Source organism: Pollicipes pollicipes, unplaced genomic scaffold (genome assembly GCF_011947565.3).
Source record: "Pollicipes pollicipes isolate AB1234 unplaced genomic scaffold, Ppol_2.1 Scaffold_4002;HRSCAF=4701_pilon_pilon_pilon, whole genome shotgun sequence".
NCBI classification, from domain to species: domain Eukaryota; kingdom Metazoa; phylum Arthropoda; class Thecostraca; order Pollicipedomorpha; family Pollicipedidae; genus Pollicipes; species Pollicipes pollicipes.
Window position 1 is genome coordinate 41,704,500 of NW_023596420.1, and position 21,569 is coordinate 41,726,068.

Below are 21,569 nucleotides of genomic sequence, written 5' to 3' on the forward strand. Positions count from 1 at the left end.
ACCGCGGCCTGCAGGAGCAGCAGCTGTGCGTCTCGAGGGTGTCGCGTCAGGGCGCCGGCCGCCCCACGCTGTTGTCCCGCGCACAAACATGGCAGGGGCTTGTGGTGACGTCACGGACAGTGCTACGGCCGCGCGCTAGGTGTGGCAACGGTCCGCTGTGCCGGCTGGGGGGTCGATAGTGAATGCCGGACTCGTGTGTCTGGCGTGCTCTTCCGTGACGCCGGACCGCCGGGCACGCATGGCCAACAAACACGGGCCCATCCCCAGCCCGCGGTGTTGCGGTACAGACATCGGCGCGTCACCGGCGCCGCCGCGTGGCACGCCGCCGGACCGCACCGGATCGGACCGTTGCGTTGCTCGGGCGGCGCCTGTTGCTCGGGTGGGCGGCTGCCGTGGGCCGCCGCCGCCGGCGCCGGCCGGGCCGCCGTCGCGTCGATACGGGGCCACTCGCCGACAGGGCCGGAGGTTCACGGCCTGGTGCGGCGGTGGCCGGCCCCGCCCCGCGCCGCGCCGCCTATGTGGTCAGTGGGCCGCTGCTGGGGGTATTCAGCTGTCCGCCGGCGGGTAGCGGCGCGGACCGGTGGTCGATTGCCGCCGTTGGAGGCGGCCGCGCCGTGCCGCGGCGGGCCATTCAATAAATTTGCCTGATTACGGCGCCGCGTCGATAGGTGGGCGGTGGACAGAGGCTGGCGGGGCCTGACAGGGGGGCTAGATGAGCGTGGCTGGGGAATAGCTCGATTATGGTGACCGACGGTTTCGATGTAAAGAATGTCGCTTGTCCCGCTCTCTGCTTTGGAATGTGGGGTAGATTTCCAGCGGAGTGAATGGCATGGAATACTGATAAAGGCGAAATAGGTTTCTTGAAGGCTGATCCAGGCTCCTACGCAACTCGTCAGGAGTCACACAGGCTGGGGGTTGTGAGCTGCTCATGCTGGAAGGAGGGCAGGTTTGCAGGGGTGTGGCGCACAAGTATAGCAGGACAGGTGTGTCGCGCTGCTGAAGCAAGGCGATCGTTATACCGCTCGGACTCTGCTGTGATTTTGATGTCGCCTCGCTCGGCGACACGTCGCGTAAATGTTGACGAGCCTCTACTGGGAGGCCCAGCACGGCACGGGATCAGCCACCTGCGAGGACTTCAAAGGACGCCGGCCGTCCCTGGAGCCCGCAGACGGACGGACGGCGCCGGCGGCGGCGACAGCGACAGCGGCGTGCGGCCCTGCGTGTGTAATCGCATAATTTGGCGGCCGCCTGTCGGCGACAGGTCGCTAACGGGTCGCCGCCGGCCGCTGCCACCGCCGCCGCCGCCGCCGCCGCCGCCGCCGCCGCCGCCGCCGCCGCCGCCGCCGCCGCCGCCGCCGCCACCGCCACTGCCGCCGGCGCTCCGTGTTTACCCGCCTGCTTGGCAGATTTCCCCGGGGCATTCCCCGCCTTGCTGGGCGAGAGCGCGCCGGCAGCGCCGCGCCGCGTCGCCCCCGCCGCCGGCGCAGCGCGTGGCGCTCGCGACGCCGCCGACACGGCGCTCTGCCCGCCGTCCGCTCTGCCCGGCGGCGGCTCTGCCCGGCGGGCACCGGGCGCCCGCCGGCCGGCTGATGCAATGGTGGAGCTCGGCTTCGTACCAGACGCGGCGGCCGGCCGTTTTCCGGCCGTTCACTGCCGTCGTGCGGCGCGGTCTGGCGGGACGTCTCAGACGAGCTGACGGCCACCGCGCCGCTAGGATACTGATACGGCCTGGAGACACGGAGGAGAGCCGTCCACAGCAACGGATGGCATGGTCTGGCTGCTCTCCACTTGGCTTTTCGTGTCACGTGCCGTTGCGGACTGGAGCCACCAGCCGGGATGTTTGGAACCGTCGGCTTGCCATGTTGAAGTGGATCAGTGGAAGAGGTCAAGAGAAGAGTGACGTCTCGGTCGCGGCTCTCATAAGCTTGGGTGATAACGGCACTTATGATTCCTTCTTCAGACCGTTCGCTGTCGTAAAATGGTGCTGCTGCTCGGCTGTTATCGGCCGTTTCCACCGCAGCGTGTGCTTATTTATTCGCGTGACTCTGTTATCACCGCCGAAAACGCCTGGATTGGTGTAAAGGTCAGGAAGGTCATGCGGGTCTAACAAAAGCGGCTAGCGCTCATTCCGTGATGGATAACAATAAATGTGTCCGCCGGGAAGTCAATGACATGAATGCTCGTCTTCTGACGTCACCCGGACATTTTCTGTTGGCTCCACCGACCCGCGGTGTCGGCCGGGAAATCAAGGACATGAATACTCGTCTTCTGACGTCCGCGGGACATTTTCTGTTGGCTCCACCGACCCGCGGTGTCGGCCGGTTTCCCCACGAGGCCATGCACGGCTGGCCACAACCGCATGACTGTGAGCTCGCGCTGACTGCGACTCCCGGCCGGCCTCGCCGCGTCTGGACCTCAGCGGCCGTCCGACCAGGACCTGAGGTGTCGGCGCCACTGCAGCCGGAGCCCGTTCGGCCCGGGGGCCTGTGCGCTGCGCGGCGGCCAGCGTCCGGCACGGACGCGTGGGGCAGCAACCGGCGGGCCGGTGTCGTCCGGTGACGGACCGGCGGCCGGCGGCGGCGGCGGCGGCGCCTCTCAGGCTGGCTGTGGCTCAGATCGCGCGCGCTCCACAATCAATCAGGGCCGCCAGCGCTGCCCGCGCCCGGCTGTCGCCAGTTCCAGGTCCGGACACACGCTAATGGTCCGGCGCCGCTACCCGCTCTCTCTCTCTCTCTCTCTCTCTCTCTCTCTCTCTCTCTCTCTCTCTCTCTCTCTCTCTCTCTCTCTCTCTCTCTCTCTCTCTCTCTCTCTCTCTCTCTCTCTCTCTCTCTCTCTCTCTCTCTCTCTCTCTCTCTCTCTCTCTCCTCTCTCTCTCTCTCTCTCTCTCTCTCTCTCTCTTCTCTTTCTCTTTCTCTTTCTCTTTCTCTTCTTCTTTTCTCTTTCTCTCTTCTCTTCTTCTCTTTCTCTTTCTCTTTCTCTTTTCTTTCTCTTCTCTTCTCTCTTCTTCTCTTCTCTTCTCTCTCTCTCTTCTCTTTCTCTTCTCTTTCTCTTCTCTTTCTCTTCTCTTTCTCTTTCTCTTTCTCTTTCTCTTTCTCTTCTCTTTCTCTTCTCTTTCTCTTTCTCTTTCTCTTCTCTTTCTCTTTCTCTTTCTCTTTCTCTTTCTCTTTCTCTCTTTCTCTTTCTCTTTCTCTTTCTCTTCTCTTTCTTTCTCTTTCTCTTTCTCTTTCTCTTTCTCTTTCTCTTTCTCTTCGCTTCTTTCTTCTTTCTCTTTCTCTTTCTCTTCTCTTTCTCTTTCTCTTTCTCTTTTCTTTCTCTTTCTCTTTTCTTTCTCTTTCTCTTTCTTTCTCTTCTCTTCTCTCTCTTTCTCTTTCTCTTTCTCTTTCTCTTTCTTTCTATTTCTCTTCTCTTTCTCTTCTCACTCACTCACTCACTCACTCACTCACTTACTCGCTCTCTCTGGTCCTCTCTCCCCCTCTGTCTCCTTGGTTTCTCTGTATGTCTGCTCTACTTTGTTGGCATCCACTTTCCTGCCTCCTGTCTCCATCCTCCCTCCCTCTTTTTCGTTATCTTTTCTACTCTTCCCCCCCCCCTTTTGTCTCTTCCTTTCGTCGCTCTGTTTCGCCCAGGCTCGAGTTTGTCGGTTCCGTTAGGTGCGCACGCGGCCATTGCTCATTACCTTCCCGGCTCGCTTGCTCTCAAGGTCTCTGCTCGTCTACCTCTGACTACGTGACTCCCCACCATCGTCCTCCTGCGCCCGTGACTCACCGTCACCTCCTCACCAGTCGGCCTCGCCCACCTGAACGCATCCGTCAGTGCGCGGCCCGTTCCCAGACACCCGGCCGTCTCCGGCCCTGGGAGACGCAGACGGAGACGTACATGAGACGTCTGAGGGTTGAGACCGGCCCTTTAGCCGTCGCCCGCCGGATAACCGGACCATGGTGGGCGGCTCGGCGCCCTGGTTGGCGCCCAGAGCCGGGGTACCCGGCACAAAGTGCGAGGCGGACGCCGGAAATGGCACGGCTGTCGGGTGGCTGCGTGCTCGCGGGGTAAACCCAACAGTGGGGGGAGGGGAAAGACGCGAGGACGGATTGCAGCCGCTAGTTGACAGTAGCAGTTTGGCCGGTTTGTTGTTACTTGATAACACTGCTCTAGTGGGATGTGTGTGCGGTGCTGTGTCTGTCCTTGCTCGTACATCGGACGTGTGTTGTTGCGAAGCCACAAGCCCGGCGTCGCGATTACCGGCTGTGTCGTTGTGTCGTTCGTGTCGTTCCCGCCGTCTGTGAAGTATCTGCGGCCCAGCTGTGTACGGCCGTGCCGTGCCTCCTGTTTTCCATTGGTCGGTGCGGACTCGCTCGTCAAGCGGTGTGTGTATTCGTGGCGGCCCGCCGGTACTGACGTGGCCTCCCTCCCGCAGCGAGACCGGCCGGAGGTGGAGACGATCCTGCAGGAGATGCGGGTGCCCGTCTCGGCGCTGGTCACCCCGCTCAAGGTCAACCCGCCGCCCTTCCAGTTCCCCAGCTCGGCCGGCAAGGTCAGCACTGGGTCAAGGTCCTTGGTATGGTGGGGGGGGGGGCGGGGGAGGGGATGGCAAGCGGCGAGCCAATGTCCGTCGCACGTGTCGAGCCTTTCATAGCATATGTTTGCAGGATCCTTGCGCGGCACAAAAACGCCGTCTGGCCACGCTATTTTGGCGTGCACCGCCGATGGGGTGTGGCGCTGCGTACCACTTGGCCGGCAGGCTCGTGTCGGGCCTGTTTTGAGGCGCGGTGTGCAACCTGTTCAGTTTGTTGTGGTTCGTAACTGCCGTGTTTGTGCCGGCGCGCACGCGAAGCCGAGCGTCCCCTTTGTCGCGCGCCGTACTGCAGGCGCGTTCACGCGGCGTGCCCCAGCTATTATGCCCGACAGACTTGCCTCGGTGGCGTAGTGGCCCGGCGCTGCGGAGACCACGGCAGCTTCGTTGGCGTGCGTGAGCGGGCGCGCTAGATAACACAATTTCACACTGTCCGGGCAGCCTAATGATTTTGCCCGGCGGCGACCCTGAACGGGCGGCCGCAGCGACGTTGTCGGCGACAGCGCTGCAGCGTCTGGCCGACGGAGAGCACGTCTGTTCACGTGCTCCAGCAGTGGCATGCCTCCTCTCTGAAGTCGCTGGATGCAGCCAGACGGCCACTCGCGCGTCTCCAACCGCTCTGCCATTCTCGCGGCCAGGCGCGCGCTGGCGTTTCTCCGGAAGTGGAGGTGCCCCGGATTTTGGTGGTCTCGCGCTGTGGCCAGGGCTCGTTCGCTCGGGAGAAATGATTGCTGTCGTCATGGTGACCAGGCAGCAGCGGAGCGTCGCCGACCGGGCGGTGCGACGCTGCGCCGCGGCCGACTTTACGGCTGACTCCCGGCCGGCCGGCAGTCACACTGCGGCCTGTCAGTTTTTACAGCTGTTTTCCGAAACGCGGGCCAAAGTGGGGCTCAGTGGCGGCGCGGGCATTGCGAAGCTGCACGCCTGGCTGCGTCTCGCGCTGTGCGCCGCTCCCACGGCCACGCTGAAAAGAGTTGGCGAGGCGCGTGAAGCGTGCGGGGGAATGCCCGCCTGTTGAGACCACAGTGTCAGGTCAGGCCTTCGTTCCGCTTCGTCGGCGTATCTTGAGCCCATCGTGAGTGTTAAATGTCGAAAAGCGCGAATGAGGGGGTAATTTTCTCGGCTGTAGGCGGAAGATTTAATCGTAGGGGCCTTATTTGTGCTGAATTTTAATAATTTTCCCGTTCAAACACAGTGGGCGTCATAAAGCCGCCAGGTGGCGTGCGAGAGTACCTCCGGCGAAGCGTACACCGGAAACTGGCGTGCAAGTTTGCTGCGAAGGGTTTTTTTACCTCATCAGGTGGGAAAGGGTCGGGTCGGGTCACCCCACTTACTTCATTTGCTCTTGTTTCTTATGGTGATAATGCATATGACAAATTGGTGGTGTTGGGCTTAGCGTGCGCATTCACTGGGGCTGTGCCGACTGCTTTGGGCGCGTCCCGTCTCACTTCGTCCGCTCGAAACCAGCGACCTGAAGCGCCAGGCTCCCGGCTGGCCGACGCCAGACATTTTGACGGTCGCAGTTTGTCAAACAACTCAGAGATCGGGCGCCGCAGCCCGTTTGCGGTAATCTCACCGACACGCCGCGAAAGCGACATGGCCCCCGCACCTGAGCGCCGCCGGATTAGCCTGTCTGAACACCGCGGTGCGGCCGCAGCCACCCCGCAATGGGCCGGCACCGGTCGCGTGGGCGGATCAGCACCGCTCCCGGGTGCGAATCCTTACGCCCTCATCGCCGAACGGATTAGCCTGAATATGTTACCGTCGCGTCTGCGGGCCGACCAGACGAGCTGAGCCTGTCGGCCGCCCGGCCGGCCGCGGCTTCGCCGTCCCAGCGCCCGCCCGTCCAGGGGCGGGCGGGCGATCGGCACCTGGTGGGACCGACCCGTGCGACGCCGCTGCTGCCATCTCGTGCCCGGCTCGGCAACCAGGCGCAATCTGGCCGCGATTGACGGCTGGGCAGCGGCAGCGGCGGCGAGAGAGGTGGTGCGCCGCTGAATTTTACGTATCGATTTTGGCTGAAGAACGTGGCGGCGGTCGTGCATGGCGGGTTGTCGTGAGCGGCTGCAGCCGCCTCCGAAAAGCGAAGCGTCAGGAAGCCGCCGCCGCCGCCGCTGTCGGCGGGTTGGTCCGCGCGACGTGACTACGGCCACCACCATCCGGGGCGACTGGACAGCCGTCCAGAGCTCATCGAATTTGATTGGGCTCACGTCGTACTACATCGGCCTCGCGTCGCGCTCCATCGGGCTCTATCGGTCCCCCATCGGGATTCATCGTTTTAGTCGGGCCCCGTCGGTCTTCCATCGTGGCCTGGCTGCTCCGTTTGGCTTCCATCTCACCCTTGATGTGCTCCGATGGACCCTGCCGGGCTCCGCGGACCGCGACCGCTGCGCACCGCCCCCTGACTGGCGCGCCGCCCGCCTGCGTGCCGCCCGGACTAGCGCGTCTAGTCTGGAAGATGCGCAGGATGAGGCCGTTTTGCTGACGACAGGGTTGCGCAATCGCCATTGGCCGCAGGTGACGAGGGTCGTCGCGGTCGCTTCCGCCGTCTCCTCTGTGGGACGGCGCTTTCGCGAACGACGATTTGGACTTGCAGAACGACGGGCGAAACTGTTAACGGTAGCGACGCTGGCCGCTGAGGACCACTTCAGCGTGTTTAATGCCCCTGGCGTGGGTGCCGTGCAGCTGGCGCGGTGTTATCGTCCAGTCGGTGGGCTCGGCCGTGAGAGCCGAGGCGGCCCGGCCGCCGACGGTCCCAGCAGCGGCACGTATCTCCCTCGGGCGCCGCTGCCCCGTTTCCCATCGGCCGCGGCCGGGGTCGCGCGGACCTCGCCGCGCTGCCTCCTCCCCACGCGGAGAGCGGCCGGCCGCCTCGGCCTCGGCGCTGCGTGATGGCCGGCCCTGCTTCGCGATTGGGGAGGCCGGACGGCCGCTGTGGGGCGCGTGCGGCGCCCGTGCACGCCCGTGCGGCGGCCGTGATTGACCGCACGCGGCCGGCGTCCGGCCGAGATCGGGCGCACGCGGCCGCTGGCTCGTGTCGGCCGGCTGATGAGGCGGGCGGCGTCGCCGGCCGCGCGCCGTTTGCCCGCGGCCCGATCGGTCGGTCGCTCCCGCACGCACCGCGTTGGACTGCGCTTCAGGCGCCGACCGCCGCAGGCGATGTAGGCTCGTGTGTAGTTGATGTGGGGAGGGGGGGGGGGGGGGAATCAGACCGCCGCCAAGGAGGTGAGGCCGGATGTAGTTGGGGAGGGGTTGGAGGCAGCGAACCCCTGCGCACGCAGCTGCCACTTCTGGAAAGAGCTCAATGCTCTGGATTGCGTGAAGGAATGGGCTGATTCCACTAAGCCAAAATGGCGCAGTGACAGGAAGCTAACGGGCAATGTCCCGCTTCATTTCATAGAAGCTTGACAGTGACTTAAGTGACTTTTTATAGAAGCTTAACTTAACTTCTTAGCTGAACAGCTGTGGCGTACATGGAAAACGTGAGTAGCAATTGAATTTGCTTCGCTACTTCTCGCAGCATTCCCACGCTTCTCCGAGCAACACAGGCCAGCGAGGAAGTAGGCGCGCTCTGGTCACTGTTGGCCCGAGCCAAGCGCATTATGCAGCCGCACGAACTGCAGCCTTGGGAAGCTCACGTCGTCCAGTCGGCGCTGGGCTTCGGTAATGGGCTGCGCTGGCCGTGCAGAAGCGATGCCTGGGACTCGGACGGGGCAGGCGCTTAGCACGGTGGTCCTGACCCCACCATCCCCGGGTCGTGGATTTGGGCCTGGGAGCGGCCGCGACAGGTTTTCGTCGCGGTAGGGAGTTCGCTGTGAGCGTCGGGCCTGTGGTTTACCCCGTGAGCCTGCCTATGCGGGACTCAGCAGCGGCGACGGCTGGGATAGCGCACTGGCAAATGCTCTATTGTTGTCCAAAAATGCCCACCCTGTAAACACATGATGCGGAGCCCGCGGGATACATCTGGGCTCTACATTCCGCATCAGCCAGCACTGCACCCGTCCGGCGACGAGGCCTCGCTGTCTGGCAGGCCGCGGCGGCCCGGGCTCGGGCCTCCTCGCCACCGCGGCGTGTTGACGGCCGCGTGGCCGGCCGTGTTTGCAGCGGCGATAATGCGCCGCTGAACGCCGTCGTTACGCGCCCTTTACGACGGCCGTCCGCGGACCGCCTGAAACGCGCGCGGCTCGCTCGCTTGGCCGCGCCGGCTGCGAACGAGGCCGGCCGCACGGCTCGGCCTGCGGAGCGGGCGGCGGGCGGGGAGGCGGCCGGGTGGGCCCCGCGCGCGCGCTCTGGGTGCGGCGGCCGCTCGCGCGTGGGGCCCGTGCCGCCGTTGTCGTGAAACGGAGGCCCCGCCGCCTGCGGACGTGTCGCCCATGTGAAAGTCATGTGCACGCGCGACGTAATACCGTAGCGTGAGGGGGGGGGGGGGGGGGGCGGGGGGTACCGACACAGGCGGCGCGCTCCGTCTGGCGCGCCTAACCTGTCGAGCTCTGAAAGGGCTGATGCAGGCCTGGCCGGCCGCCCGGCCGCCGTAAGTGAAAGTTGTAAACGGGTTTGGTGGCCGCACTGATCGGCTTAGTGCTGGCTGTGGAACATGGCTGGCCGTCAGGGTCGCGGGAGAGGGAGGGCGGCAGGCGGGGAGACGGCAACGGGACGGAGACAGTGACGGAGCCGGAGCCGGAGCCGTTAGACGAGAGACGGAGACGGAGACGGAGACGGTGGCGAGAGCGGAGCGGAAACGTCAATCCATCCTCCATTCTCCAAGTCGTGCATAAAAACTGCCGCCAATCGAATTACCGACATTGGCATGCGCGCCGGACCGGGCAGCGGCTGATGGCGCTGCGCCGTTTTTGCCGCCGTTCGACCGGCGCCTGATCGTTCGCCGTCGGCGCCACCCGGCCGCCCCGGCTGATGCAGCACCGCCGCAGGGCCGGGCCCAGCGGCGCTGCACAGCGAAGGGTGCACCGGCGCCGGCCAGGGGTACAGCGGTGCCGGCCAGGGGTACAACGGCGCCCGCCACGGGTACAACGGCGCCGCCAGGGGTACAACGGCGCCTGTCCGGTCGCCGGTCCTCCGCTCAAAGGCCACGCTATGCAGGCGGCACGGTACCGCTGCTCCGACGAGGCCGCGCGGCGAGGTCTCGGAGGTGTCCCCCACGATGGAAGGTGCGCTGAGGACGGGGGGGGGGGGGGGGGGGCCGACCCGTGCGGTGCGGATCGCCCCGCTCTGCGGCGAGGCCCCGGCGGCGCAGCGGGAGGGTGTTTGTTTTGTGTTACTCGTGGCGCTGAAGCCAGCTGTGGCGTGGATGTGTGTTTACTCGTGTCTCTTTTTGCTTTCAGGAAGCTCCTATCACCCCGCTTCATCACACATCAGATGCTCATGGTAAGAAGCGCCCCAAATTCATCAGATTAGGCACGACTGAGATGTCTGCATGTCGTCAAACAGTTTCTTTTAGTTTATTTTTATGTGCTCCGCCGACGCTGTATTTGACCGCCAATTCTCCGACGCGGCGAACCGCCATCTGAGAAATTCAGGCATTGTGTTGGCAGCAGCGCTGTGCCGTTGAGCCGCCCGGCGCGCGTTAACCCCGCGCGGCGGACTCGGACCAGCTCAGCGACGTCGCGTGGCGTGTCCCGCGGGCACGTGGTGTCGTGCCCACGCCGACTGCCCTCTGTGCGCACGCGGCGGCCGGGTTTCCGTGTGAGCCACGTGCCGGCCCGCGGCGGGCCGGGTTGGCGGAGTTAGGCCCGGCGCGATCGGAGGAGTCGCTCCGGCCCGGTGCCGGCGGCGGCGTTCACCGGCCTCACCGTCACGGCGGTGGAGACGCTGAGGCGCAGCTCAGCAGAGACGTGCCGTGCTCGGCGCAGGGGCGGCGTGGTCGCGTGTTTGCGGCGCGCGGGTCGGCTGCGGCCGGTTAAAAACCGCTGCACGTCCGAGTGGCCGCCGCCGCCGCCGCCGGGCGCTCCTCCGCCTGCACGAACGCCGGACGGCTACGTGTCACCGGCCCACCGGAGCGGCGCGGCAGCTCGCCGGGCATTTCCGTTTGTCCGTCGCGCGGGCTCGCGAGCTGCCGGTCCAGCGGGATGGGTGCGGGGCCCGTCAGAGGCGCCGTGCTAACGCTGCGAGGACGTCTCCGTGGCATTACGGCTGGGTCCACACAGACCATAGTGCGAGTGTACCGGCGAGTGGCGCCTCGGCCGGTGGCGGGTCACTGACCTACTGCACCAGGGGGCGTTTAGCTGCGCGGGCAGCTGAACGCTCGCTGCAGGGTGGCCAAGAACGGCCTGGGAATGATGGCAGGGCGATTCTCGGGAGCATCATCGATTTCGAGGCAGGAGTGTTTCTCGGTAGGCATGAGCTACGACGACGTGCGGTCGAAAGGCGGCGCACGTGATTAACTTCAATAATGTAACTTAAAATAGCTTCAATCTTGAACTTAAAATAAACTTAAAATAACTTCAATCTCCGACACGATGTCATTGAGAGTCTAGTGATCATGATGGAGAGCACGGGGACCGGCTGACGGGGCAGGTCACTGCTGCCGTGTCCTGACCTGCGTCTGAGGCGGGGCGGTGGGACCGTCCGGTGACGGCAGCCGGCCGCTCACCACCTCATCCCCGGCTGACGGGGCAGGTCACTGCCGCCGTGTTTTGACCTGCGTCTGAGGCGGGGCGGTGGGACCGTCCGGTGACGGCAGCCGGCCGTTCGCCGCCGCACGCCACGCCACTGGCATAAGCGCTGCTGGCCACAGGACGTGCTGGGTGTTGGCGCCGAGGCCGCCGGCTGAAGAGTGGCCCATCACGCCGGCCCAACGACCGTCTTTAGCTGTGCGAGTGATTGGGGAGTGAACTACGTCGCTTCACGTTTGCCAGACGCGTGGCAAGCTAAGTGGGGTGGTGCCGCCACGTTCGTGCGTTCGGAGAGGGCGTGAAGGGAGTAGTGCCGACGGGGAGCGCATAACCACAGGACCTGCCAATCTGTCTCAAATGCGCACTTTGATGTGTGAAAGCAGTGAGTGCATAGGTCTGGCTTCGGATCAAAGCAGGCTTACATCAATACACCTCGAACCGGATCAGGCTGCCGTTGCCCAACTCAGCCTTGTATTTCTGCGGCGCTGTCGGGGCACCTTGTGGAGCGCCTTCGCGCCTGGGGTTGTAATTTCACAAAACGAGTTGAGCGGCTTGGCACGGAAAATGGTCACCCACCCGTCGGATGACCTAAAAACGGCATTCTCCCAACGTGGCTCACTTACTTCTCAAAGTTGGGAGGCTCCAGCGTCGCCTAACAGAAAAGAAGGCTATACCCGTGCTCGCTCCTGATATCAGCAGCGCGGCGCCGGAAATCGGGGTCGCGTCGCGTCGCGTACCCTACGACTTCTCCCCGGGGGCTATTCCACGAACTCTCGAGGCCCGCTGCTGGCTTTCCACGGTGGCAGCCCGTCACACCGCGGATACACGCTGCCGTGGGCCGGCGGTGTACACGTCTCTCGGGCACGACGCTGCGCCCTGTCTCGGCCGCCGCCGGCGATGTCATGACGCCTGTAGGCACCGGTGCAGTTTCGCGTCATCATTTTGGGAGGTCATTGGTGTGGGGAGGTGGAGTTAGAGTGGGGGGGGGGGGGGCCGAACGGGCGCCGTGTGGTGAACCCAAACTAGACGGCAAACGGCAAACTGCACCTCCCGTAACCCGGTGACCTTTGGCGCGCCTCGCTTCGTGGCTGAGAGATCAGGATAGGTAGGGCTGGAGTTCTGTAAAGAGCCCGGAAAGCCCCCTCACGCCTGTAGCCCCCCCCCCCCCCCCCCTCCCGTCCGTCCAGCTGTATAGTTCGCCACACCGGCGGTCAGTTGGGGGGGGGGGGGGGGGGGCGTTCAGCCCCACCTCGGCCGGCGGCGGTGCTGACGTCGACAGCAGCCGGACCGTCGCTCGGTGTGCCCCGAAGCCACGAGCGGCGCGCGCCCGTGCGACCGCTGTCGCGACGACGGCAGCGGCCGGGTGGCCAGCTCCGCACGGGCGCTGCCGATCTCGCCAGGGGCCGCGGCGCGGGGGGCCATGGTGTGGGCATGGTCTGCCAGCCGCCGTGACTTGACCTGTGGTCGACACGGGGGTGCTGGTACCGACGTCTTATTGAGGTTAGAGGGGGGGGGGGGGGGCAGAAAACTGTCGGTGCTGGCGAAGCTATCCGGATGTTGTCCGGATGTTGTCCCCGTGTGTTCGTGTCCTTGGATCACAGGAGTCGTGTGGGTAGAGCAGGCCGGGGTCACGGGGTGGGCGGATGGGCGGTCCAGCGTCTCAACACTTAGGGATCGGGTTGCATTGCCTGAGCACTGGGCTGTGGCCGAGGATGGGGTGCCTGCCGTGTTGATGTTGGCTGGAAAAGGAACGTGACGCGATGGGGCGGCCCCGGCCTGGCCAGGCCCGGCCCGGCTGCCTTAGCAGCAGCGCTGCTGAGAGGAGCGAGGGCTACCGATTTCGGTGATGCGGCTATTGTTGGTCTGCGTCGTGAGCCTTGGGACTGGCCCCGATGATCCCTGACGGCACGTTCGGGACGTGTCCATGCTGGCACCTACAGTGCTTGTGGGACATTTTTTATTGTGGACTACCGCAAGGTTGGCATAGCATTTATGGCATGGCCATATTTGCTGTCTCAAAACATCTGACACTTCCCAGCCGTGAAGATCGGGTTGCTGACCGAGGTCGAGCTTGGCCTTGACATCCGCAGCGCCCAGTGTCCTCCCATGCACACCCCAGTGTTCACGCTGTGACACCGTGTTGCACCCCCGGGGGCGGGGAAGGGCGCGCACAGGTGCAGCGCGTTCACGATCAGCACTGCCCGTTGCCCCGGTGACCGGGCGGTGGACGGCGCACCTGCGGACGCCGCCGCCGCCGCCTGAGGCGGTGCGCAGTTAACCTGTTCACGGGGCTTTCAGTGGTTACGAAGCCGAGCAACCATTGATTTTTTAACTTTTGCGACGTGGCGGTGGCCGGCCGGCGCCTGGCGGCTGTGTTGGCGAGCGCGATGAGCTGGTGACAGCGTGCGACGCACGCTCGTCGACGATGGGACGCTCGGGGCGCTGGCGGGTGCGTGAACACGGCCCGGGCTCGTTCACGGCGAAGGTGACGCTCGTTTCAGCGAGTTCGCGCGAGTCCACGCCGCGGGAGGAGGAGCGGCGACGCATCCGACAGCCGCCGCCGCCACCGCCGCCTCCGCCCGCCGCCGCCGCCGGCAGCGCTGCCCGGCCGGGCCGCCGGCGTCGTCGGGAGCCAAACCGTGAGTGTTGCGCCGCCACTGACTATCGTCGGCGGCGGCGCCGGGGTGTGTGAGAGCTGTGGGTTCAGACATGTACGTGGGGTCCATGGGGTCGGGTGCGATGAAATCGTGTGCGAAATGGCATGCGCAGCGTGAACCGGTGACAACTCATTGACGAAGTGTTTGGTCGAGCCTGTGAGTCCTGACCCCTGACTCCTGACTCCTGACTCCTGTGATATTATCGCCACCATTTTCAGCGGGGTGTTGTTTCGGAGCTTGCAAGATCCTTGACAGCGTTTGCTATTTACAGCCAGACGCTGAGTCCTGCAGAGCAGCGGGGCTCGCGGTCCAGTAGTCAGATACACAAACATCCCATATCTATTTTTAAAGTATGGGCACATGGAGGCGCTTGTGACCCGGCTGGCCACCCGGGGAGCCCATCTTCGGTGGCAGACGAGCGCGCGGGGCGCAGGCGGCTGGTGCCGACAGCTATGAGTCAGGCTGCAGTGGGGCTCGGACGGACGCCAGCGTGCACCTCCCTAGACCGACTGGGGGCGCCGCCTCCCGGCGAACCTGCTGTTATCGGTCAAGGAGCCCGACAGAGGGCCTCGATGTTTGGTGGTTGCCAGTTCGTGATGCTTCTGGCCGCCGTTATACTGTAAGCAGTCTGCCCAGTCGTCGGGGAGACGCCAGGCGCCTGGAAATTGGCCCTTGCCCTGACCGCCATCCCCCCCCCCCCCCATTCCGCCCTAGTAACACAGGTGGCCACTGTAGCCGTCTCATCTATGACCTCCCGGAACCCTTGATGTGGCTCTTCACCGCCCTGACGTCTCTGCCAACCTTCCATGCCATCCCTATGGCATCTGCCAACCCTTGCCAACCCTCGCCAACCCCCGCCAACATTTTCACTCAGGGACACAGCTATGGCGTCACCCCTTCGGACGCCGCGGCTTTCATCTACGCCTGTCAACTGTTCCTGCACCTGTCTTCCTGCATCTGTCGTCCAATCGTAGGCGACGTCTCCGCTCAGGCGTGCCGACTCCAGTGGCCCGGTGTCGGGCCCGTCACCATTCTCCCGTGACGGACGTGGGCGGCTGTGCTCCTCCTCTGGTCCGCTCTCGAAGCCCGGCTCTCGCCGCCGTCTCGGCCGGCGCTGCATCGGCCGCGCAGCGTCTGCGATGTCGGGGCCGGATGCTCCGCTGCCGCCCCCCGGGCGCGGCTCTGGCGGCGGGGTCTGCGCCGATGGCCGCCTCGCCGCCGTGCTGCTGCCGCGCTGTGGACGCCGTCGATGACGCCGCCGTCGCCGTTGCAGCTCCCTGTCGGATGACCTGACGCTGTCTGAGGACAGCGACGACGAGGCGGCGGTGCAGAAGCCGGCCGTCGACCGGCCGCCGCCGCCGGCGCCGGCGCCCCCGTCCGGACGGAGCAGCGGCCGCCACTCGGACCGCTCCAGGTCAGTCGGGGTCACGGGGTACGGGTGGGGGAGCGGTGTCTGCAGCTTGCCGGAGCGCGGCCCAGCGACAGACGGCTGGCGTGGCGTAAGGAGGGGTCAGATCTGGGGCAGTTCGTTCCTGGGGTCGCGAGGACCGAGCTAGAACCGTGCGCATTGGGTGCGTGTTGGCCGGCGTTGGCGCGACAGGCATCCGGTGAAATGGTGACGCTGTTTTTACGTCACACCAGCTACGCTGGTCGGGATATATATATATATATATATATATATATATATATATATATATATTAACGTCTTATATTATACATTACATTAATTAATATATTAACAATCTTTTGACCCTTTCCCGGAAGCCGATAGTCACACTTGGTTCGGTGTCGCTGGTGCACCTCTTTAAGCCGAGCAGTTGGATTCAAGGACTGGGTCGGCGGGGTTCAACGGTGGGTTGGCGGGGGCTCAGGACTGGATCGGCGGAGTTCAGGGGTGGGTCGGCGGGGTTCAACGGTGGGTTGGCGGGGGCTCAGGACTGGATCGGCGGAGTTCAGGGGTGGGTCGGCGGGATTCAGGGTCAGGTCGGCTCGGCGGGGTCGAGGGTGGGTCGGGATGGCCGGGTCGGGGCCATTACGGAGTCGCCGCTCAGCTGTCGGCACGGCCCCAGCTGTTGAACGTGAGTTATGCGGCGGTTGGCTCGGGCCCCGACACACTAATGGCGTGATGAATGGACCTGGCCGTGATCTCTGAGAAGGGCGGCTGACCGGTGACGGTGTCTGGCCGGCAGAAGACTTGCCGCCGGTGGTTGGCAGCCGGAAGGAATATCGCATTGCATAGGAACATGGCGCCCGTGTATGCAAGACACTCTGACACGCCCCGCTGCTGTTGCGGTCATGTCATCGATGCTCTCGGTGGCTTCGAGATGTCACTCCAGTCTGGTTCAGACACCCCGGCGACCGGACGTACCCGGCCGAGGCTGAGCGCGCCGGTCCGGTCGCTCGGGCGCCGGCCCGCCGGGATGAGCTCGTGTTTCGACCGCTGGCCGGCCCGCTGCCGTCGAACATCTGCCGCAATAAATCAACCTCCGGACGCGGAGGTGCCCGGCGATGAATGGCGCGAGTCGGCCCGCCGCGCCCGCCGGCGATCGGGCACTGTGAGGGAGAGTGGAGGAGGGGGGGGGGGGGGGGTGATAGGGTGTGCTCGGGCTCCCCGCGTGGGGAACGCCGACGTGACCGCTGACATCTGCATGCCAACGTGGTGGCAACAGGAAATTGCCGACCCGCTGCTGCAGCGAAATGACGCGAGGAAAAGAAGCAGTGGACCCGTTAATGGTTCAGCGGCGATCTCTGCTCTCTCACAGGTGCACTGAGTGCACCCAGCATAGGCTGCCGTTTGGTCCATTCGTCCAGAACCCGGGTTCCCTGCATGTGGGATAATTGGGACACCGTGAACCCCGCCATCTAGTTTGGCCCGTTAGTTCTAATGAATGCGCGATGAAAGTTCCATTAGGCGGCCACGCCGGAATGTGGAGTGGCGATGCAAGTACGCCGGGAGACAGTCCGCGGCGACACTCCTACTTGCCAGCGGCCGTCAGCTCCGTGACGCCCTACCACTCAGCGACAGCCTCAGTGCCAATCAGCGCCTGCCGGCGGCGGGCGCCTGAGAGCCGGAGCCGGACCTGCGGCCGCCGGCCAGACCGCGGCGCCGCGTGCCCGCCTGGCCTTGCATTGTCTGGCGGGCGGCACGTCACATCGTATCAGCCGGCGCATCGGCAGGCCGCGTCCGCTGTGGAATAACCCGAGCTGCGCGTGTGGGCGCGATGCTGGCTTGCGCCGACCCCCCCCCCCCTTTCTCCATCGTGCTTGCTCGGGAGAGGCACCTGGGAAGTACGCGTGTGCCGCGCTGCCGGCCGGGACATGCTGCGCTCTTTTCTCGGGCGTGCGCGCCGCCGCTGCTGTTCGCGGCTGCTTGACGCCGCCTCGGCCGCCGCTGCTGCTGCTGCAGCGTTCCAGGCGCTGCGGCTGGGCTGAACAGCCCCGTGAGCCGCCTCTGACTCCCGGATGTAACTCTGGCTGACTCTGGACTCCCGGATGTAACCCGGCTAAGGGGCTCGTGTCCGGTCGCGGCGGCGGCGGCGGCGGCGGCGGCGTCTTCCCGAATTTGGCCGCTGCGCTGGCGGGAACTGGGCTGGGCCGTGCCGCCGCCTGCACGGACGAACGAGACTGCGCCGCCGCGCTCGGCGGGCGATGACGTCATAGAGATACGGGTTTCCCGACTCTCGTTCGGTGTGTGGTGCGATAAAGGGCCGGACGTGGGCTAATCCAACAAAAACGCGCTTGTCCGTCGGCCGACTGGTTTGAAATAATGTGTGTGAGCGGGATGGAGATAAGGTGCGGCTGTGTTTGCTTTCCGAGTTTGGGCTGTTTTTGTCCGGGACTGAGTGCAATGTCGGTAAGTTTTGAACATTCGGCACAGTCGGGTATTCTACGGGGGGGGGGGGGGGGGAGAGGGCACGTTAACGGGAGCGGTAGTAGAAATCGAGTGCTCTTCAGTTGGCATTGTCCTTTGTGCGAGTCGCTGAAAAGTGAAGGCGGAAACGGACATTCTGAGGTAACCAGGACAGGCTGACTGTTCAGAGAAAGCGGGGATTAGATGTGTCGGTCTGATGACTCTTGCACACTACTGCGGGCGGTGAGCCGCGACAGGGGCCGGCGTCCACCCGGCCTCTCCCGCTGCCCACCCGTGCTGCTGCGAGACCCGGCAGCCGCGCCGTCGAAGCCGCGCGCTCGGGCAGCGCTCATCGCCGTCCCGGCGGGGTCTGCCGCGCCGCCGCCCCCGCCATCGTCCGCGCCGCTGCCGCCGCCCCCGCGGCACCTACGGCGCCTGACCTTTGCTGACGGGCGCGAGGCGGCCGGCGGGACCGGTCGTCCGTCGACGAGCGGCCGCCGCTGGGAAGGTCGGCGGGTCGGAGCCGCGTCGGCCGGCCCGGCGGCGACGGCGTCGGTGGTCACGGACACCGACACCGGCCGGCCGGCGCCGCGCGCGGAGAAAGCTGCCGCCGCGCCGCCGCCGGGAGCACGGCCGCCTGCCGGCTGGGCGGCGCCACGCGTCCGGGGCGACAGCCGCTCGCGGAAGACCGGACACGCTCGTGCCGGTAATTGAAGGGCAGAGAAGACGGCGCTGCCTCCGCCCCTCGCGCCGTGCGGACGGCGGCCGCTCCGGCGCTGGCTACGGCCCGCAGGGGACGTGTGTGCGCCGCCAGCGCCGGCGCCGACGACACGCTGTCGGCCTGTCGGCGCCGCTGCTCCGGCTGACGGACGGCCCGCGTAGCGCGCCCCGCCAGCGCCGTGTTGTGGAGACGGACCGTGAGGTGCGAGCCGCCTGCTGCCGGCACCGGCCACGCGCTGCGGTCGGTGACGTCACGGTGGCGAAAGCCGGCCCCGCGCGAGGTGAAGGCGCTGCGCTGGGTAGGCTGCCGCGGGGCACAGCGGAGGCGGGAGACGTCAGCGAAGATACAGAAAAGCGTGGACGGGTGGTTTTGAAAGGGGAGGAGCTGCCTCCAGATGTGATGCCAAGCTGTACTGTTTTAACGATCAGCAGTGGGAACGCCCGTCGCTCTGATTTGTTTGGGTGGTCTGATTTGTTTTGGGTGACATCTTCCTCGTCATGTGGGCAGTATTAAACCAAACGAAAGCGAATGCGACCGCCGTTAACCGTGTCGGTTTGCGCGCGACGCGAATATTCTCGTCGCTGTCGCGAGGACCGGGGCCGGCTCCGCGCGCTCCGTCGGCCGGCGGCCGGGCCGTCGGAGTCGACGTCTGAGTGACGTGCCGCGGCCGCCGACCCCGCCCCGGTTCGACGGCCGCCGCAGGGCCGGTGAAGTGCTAGTGGACGCTGATGGATCGCGGCGCCGTCTCGGCTTCGACGGCCTCGTCCTTCGTGGGGGGCCTTCGGTGATCTGAGCCGGTGGCGGGGAACTGATGCCGCTCTGCAGTACCGGGCTGTTTCCATGTTTGGCCGCAGCATTTTGGAGCCAGCAGGGTGAAGGTGGCATGATATGGTCCTCGTTGGGGAGGAGTAAGCGCGGTAGCGGTGCGACGCCGCGCAGCCCCGCGGGGCGCCGCGCTCGCCGGCTGCGAGATTAGCTTCGTTAATGAGATGTGCGTAACTAAGCGCCGGCAAAGTTTCGGCCGTAAACAAAGCAGCGGCACGGAAAATCCAGTCTACCAGGCCCGTGATCATCGGCCTTGTTTGTGCAGACTTCTTAAAGGCCTGTGTGCAGCTGACGCTTGGACGTACCGCCCGCCGAGGCATTCGGCTGTTCCGGTGTCCGAATTTCGCTCGGCGACACCGCGCAGGTTCGGCTGGTCGCAGAGCAAGCTGACCGCGACGGCTGGTGAGAACCGGCCAGATGACATGAGATAACCTTGCTCCGGCGAGAGAAGTGGGTCGCGCGCGCCGGCTGCGTTCGGCCCCTGCCGGCGGCCGGGTCAGCTCCCCGTGACCCGCGTCCGCTGCGTGACCGGGCGGGGTCGGGTCGGCCCCCGCCCGGGTGCGTGACCCTCGGTCGGACGTGGGTCGTTGTGGGCCCTGGCGTGTGCCTCGAGTCGGTGAGAGGGGAGCTTCGGGGACTGGCGCACCGGCATGAGCCCTGAGTCGGTGGGAGGGGAGCTTCGGGGACTGGCTTACTGGCGTGAGCCCTGAGTCGGTGAGAGGGGAGCTTCGCGGAGTGGCTTCCTCTTCGCTATGTGGCGTCAGTCAGTCGCTGGTCGCCCTTGGGGTGTCACACGCGGCGCGAGCCAGAGACGCCTTGGCCCTCTGGGCGAGGTGGCCGCTGCCGCGTCTGCGGCGAAGCTGGCGCGGCCGCCGGCAGCCATTCGCCGTCGCGTGAGCCGCAGCGCCGTCGGCCCTCCGCCGGTACCCCGCCAATGTGCGGACCCGGGGCCGCGGCTTGTCCTGTCTTGTCTCAGTCGTGCGGCGCGGCGGGCGGCGCCTGCGGGTCGAGCGACGACCTTTGGGCGTGACGTCACGCGTGCCGGCTCGGAGCGATGCGGCGGCGGAGGTGCTCGGCGGTGTGCCCGGCACCGGTGATCTGTGACGCCTGGCTTCCGCCGCCCGCCGGCTGGGGGTGGCATGCGCCCTTGTCCTTGAGCTCCCCGCACCCGCGCTCCAGCCGGCTTGCCGTGACCGCACGGGCCGCCCGAATCGTGACGTCACGGACTGTAGCGGCGGCAGCCGGCGCCGGCGCGACGCTAGCGCCGCCCGCGCCGCGCGGCCGCCAGAGGTCGGGCTGGGAGGCGCCGCACGCGACGGGTAGCGTCTCGCGACACGCGACTGCCCGCGTCACCGGCCGCTACGAATGGCTCCCAGTTTGAGAGACCCGCCAGACCGGGCCCGATATGACATTTGATGTCGACTAAATTTGATGCACCCTAAAATCTCAAACCATCATCACACACGCCCGACTTACGGACGATGACATTTTAGGCTGGGTGTCCAAATTCGCCTGGTTCGAACGATGACAGAATGGTGTGTGCGACGCGTGTAGCTCGCAAATGGCGGTGGCGGCTCGCGCATGTGTGACACGCCACACGCGCGCCCAGCTCAATTTGAGAACCACACGTGGCTTGTGAGCTAATTTGCGCAGTACCCGACTCACTCGTGTTTGGATTCCCTCAGCCTTTAGTTATGCTGACAAGTTTTTTTTGCGCGTCGGTAGCCTTCCGTCTTAATAACGGCCACTTTCTCGTCCACTTTGCGAATGTTTTGGGAGTTCTTGTTGTTAAGAGATGCTTAGGCTTATCTTCTGATTTATGGAAAGTACGAAGCACTTACGCGCTACGAATGGCAACCGCTCGCGCATAATCTTCCCATTGTCTCGCGCCCATCTGCCAGCAAAGCCTTCGCCGCTTGAAAACCAAGTCTCGTCTGCAAATCACGATGAATTTGACTGGGCTCCGAAGCGGATCATAAATCCCCCACTCAGTAGGCTGTTATTGACGTCGGTGACTGGAACATGTTTCGTCAATCGCCACAACAAGCCACGAACTATAGACGCGCGTAAGCCGTGCGAGCATCGTTGAGGTTCTCGGCCGGCCGGACACGGCGCACGAAGGCCAGCCGCGCGCTGAGGGCTGCGATAACGGGCGATGCTCGTGCTCCTTCCCGTGGCCATGGCTCGGCCCTGACCGCCCGCGAGCCTGGCGGGCCGGTCGTCGGTTCCGTGCGCCCCGGCGGCGGCGGCGAGCTCGGCCGGCCAGCACCGCCGCCACCGCCGCCGCCACCGCCACCCAGCGCTGGTGATTTGCCAG

General features: G+C 65.2%; 1 long non-coding RNA gene across 1 annotated transcript in view; it reads left to right on the forward strand.

Moving 5' to 3' along the window:
- Positions 1–13,801, forward strand: part of LOC119093069 (uncharacterized) — an 18,691-nt gene extending 4,890 nt beyond the window's left edge. Inside the window, exons 2-4 of the long non-coding RNA XR_005093587.1 lie at positions 4,415–4,531; positions 9,910–9,952; positions 13,701–13,801. This is a non-coding gene — a long non-coding RNA (uncharacterized LOC119093069). The remainder of the gene's footprint in view (positions 1–4,414; positions 4,532–9,909; positions 9,953–13,700) is intronic.
- The last annotated feature ends 7,768 nt before the right edge of the window (positions 13,802–21,569 follow it).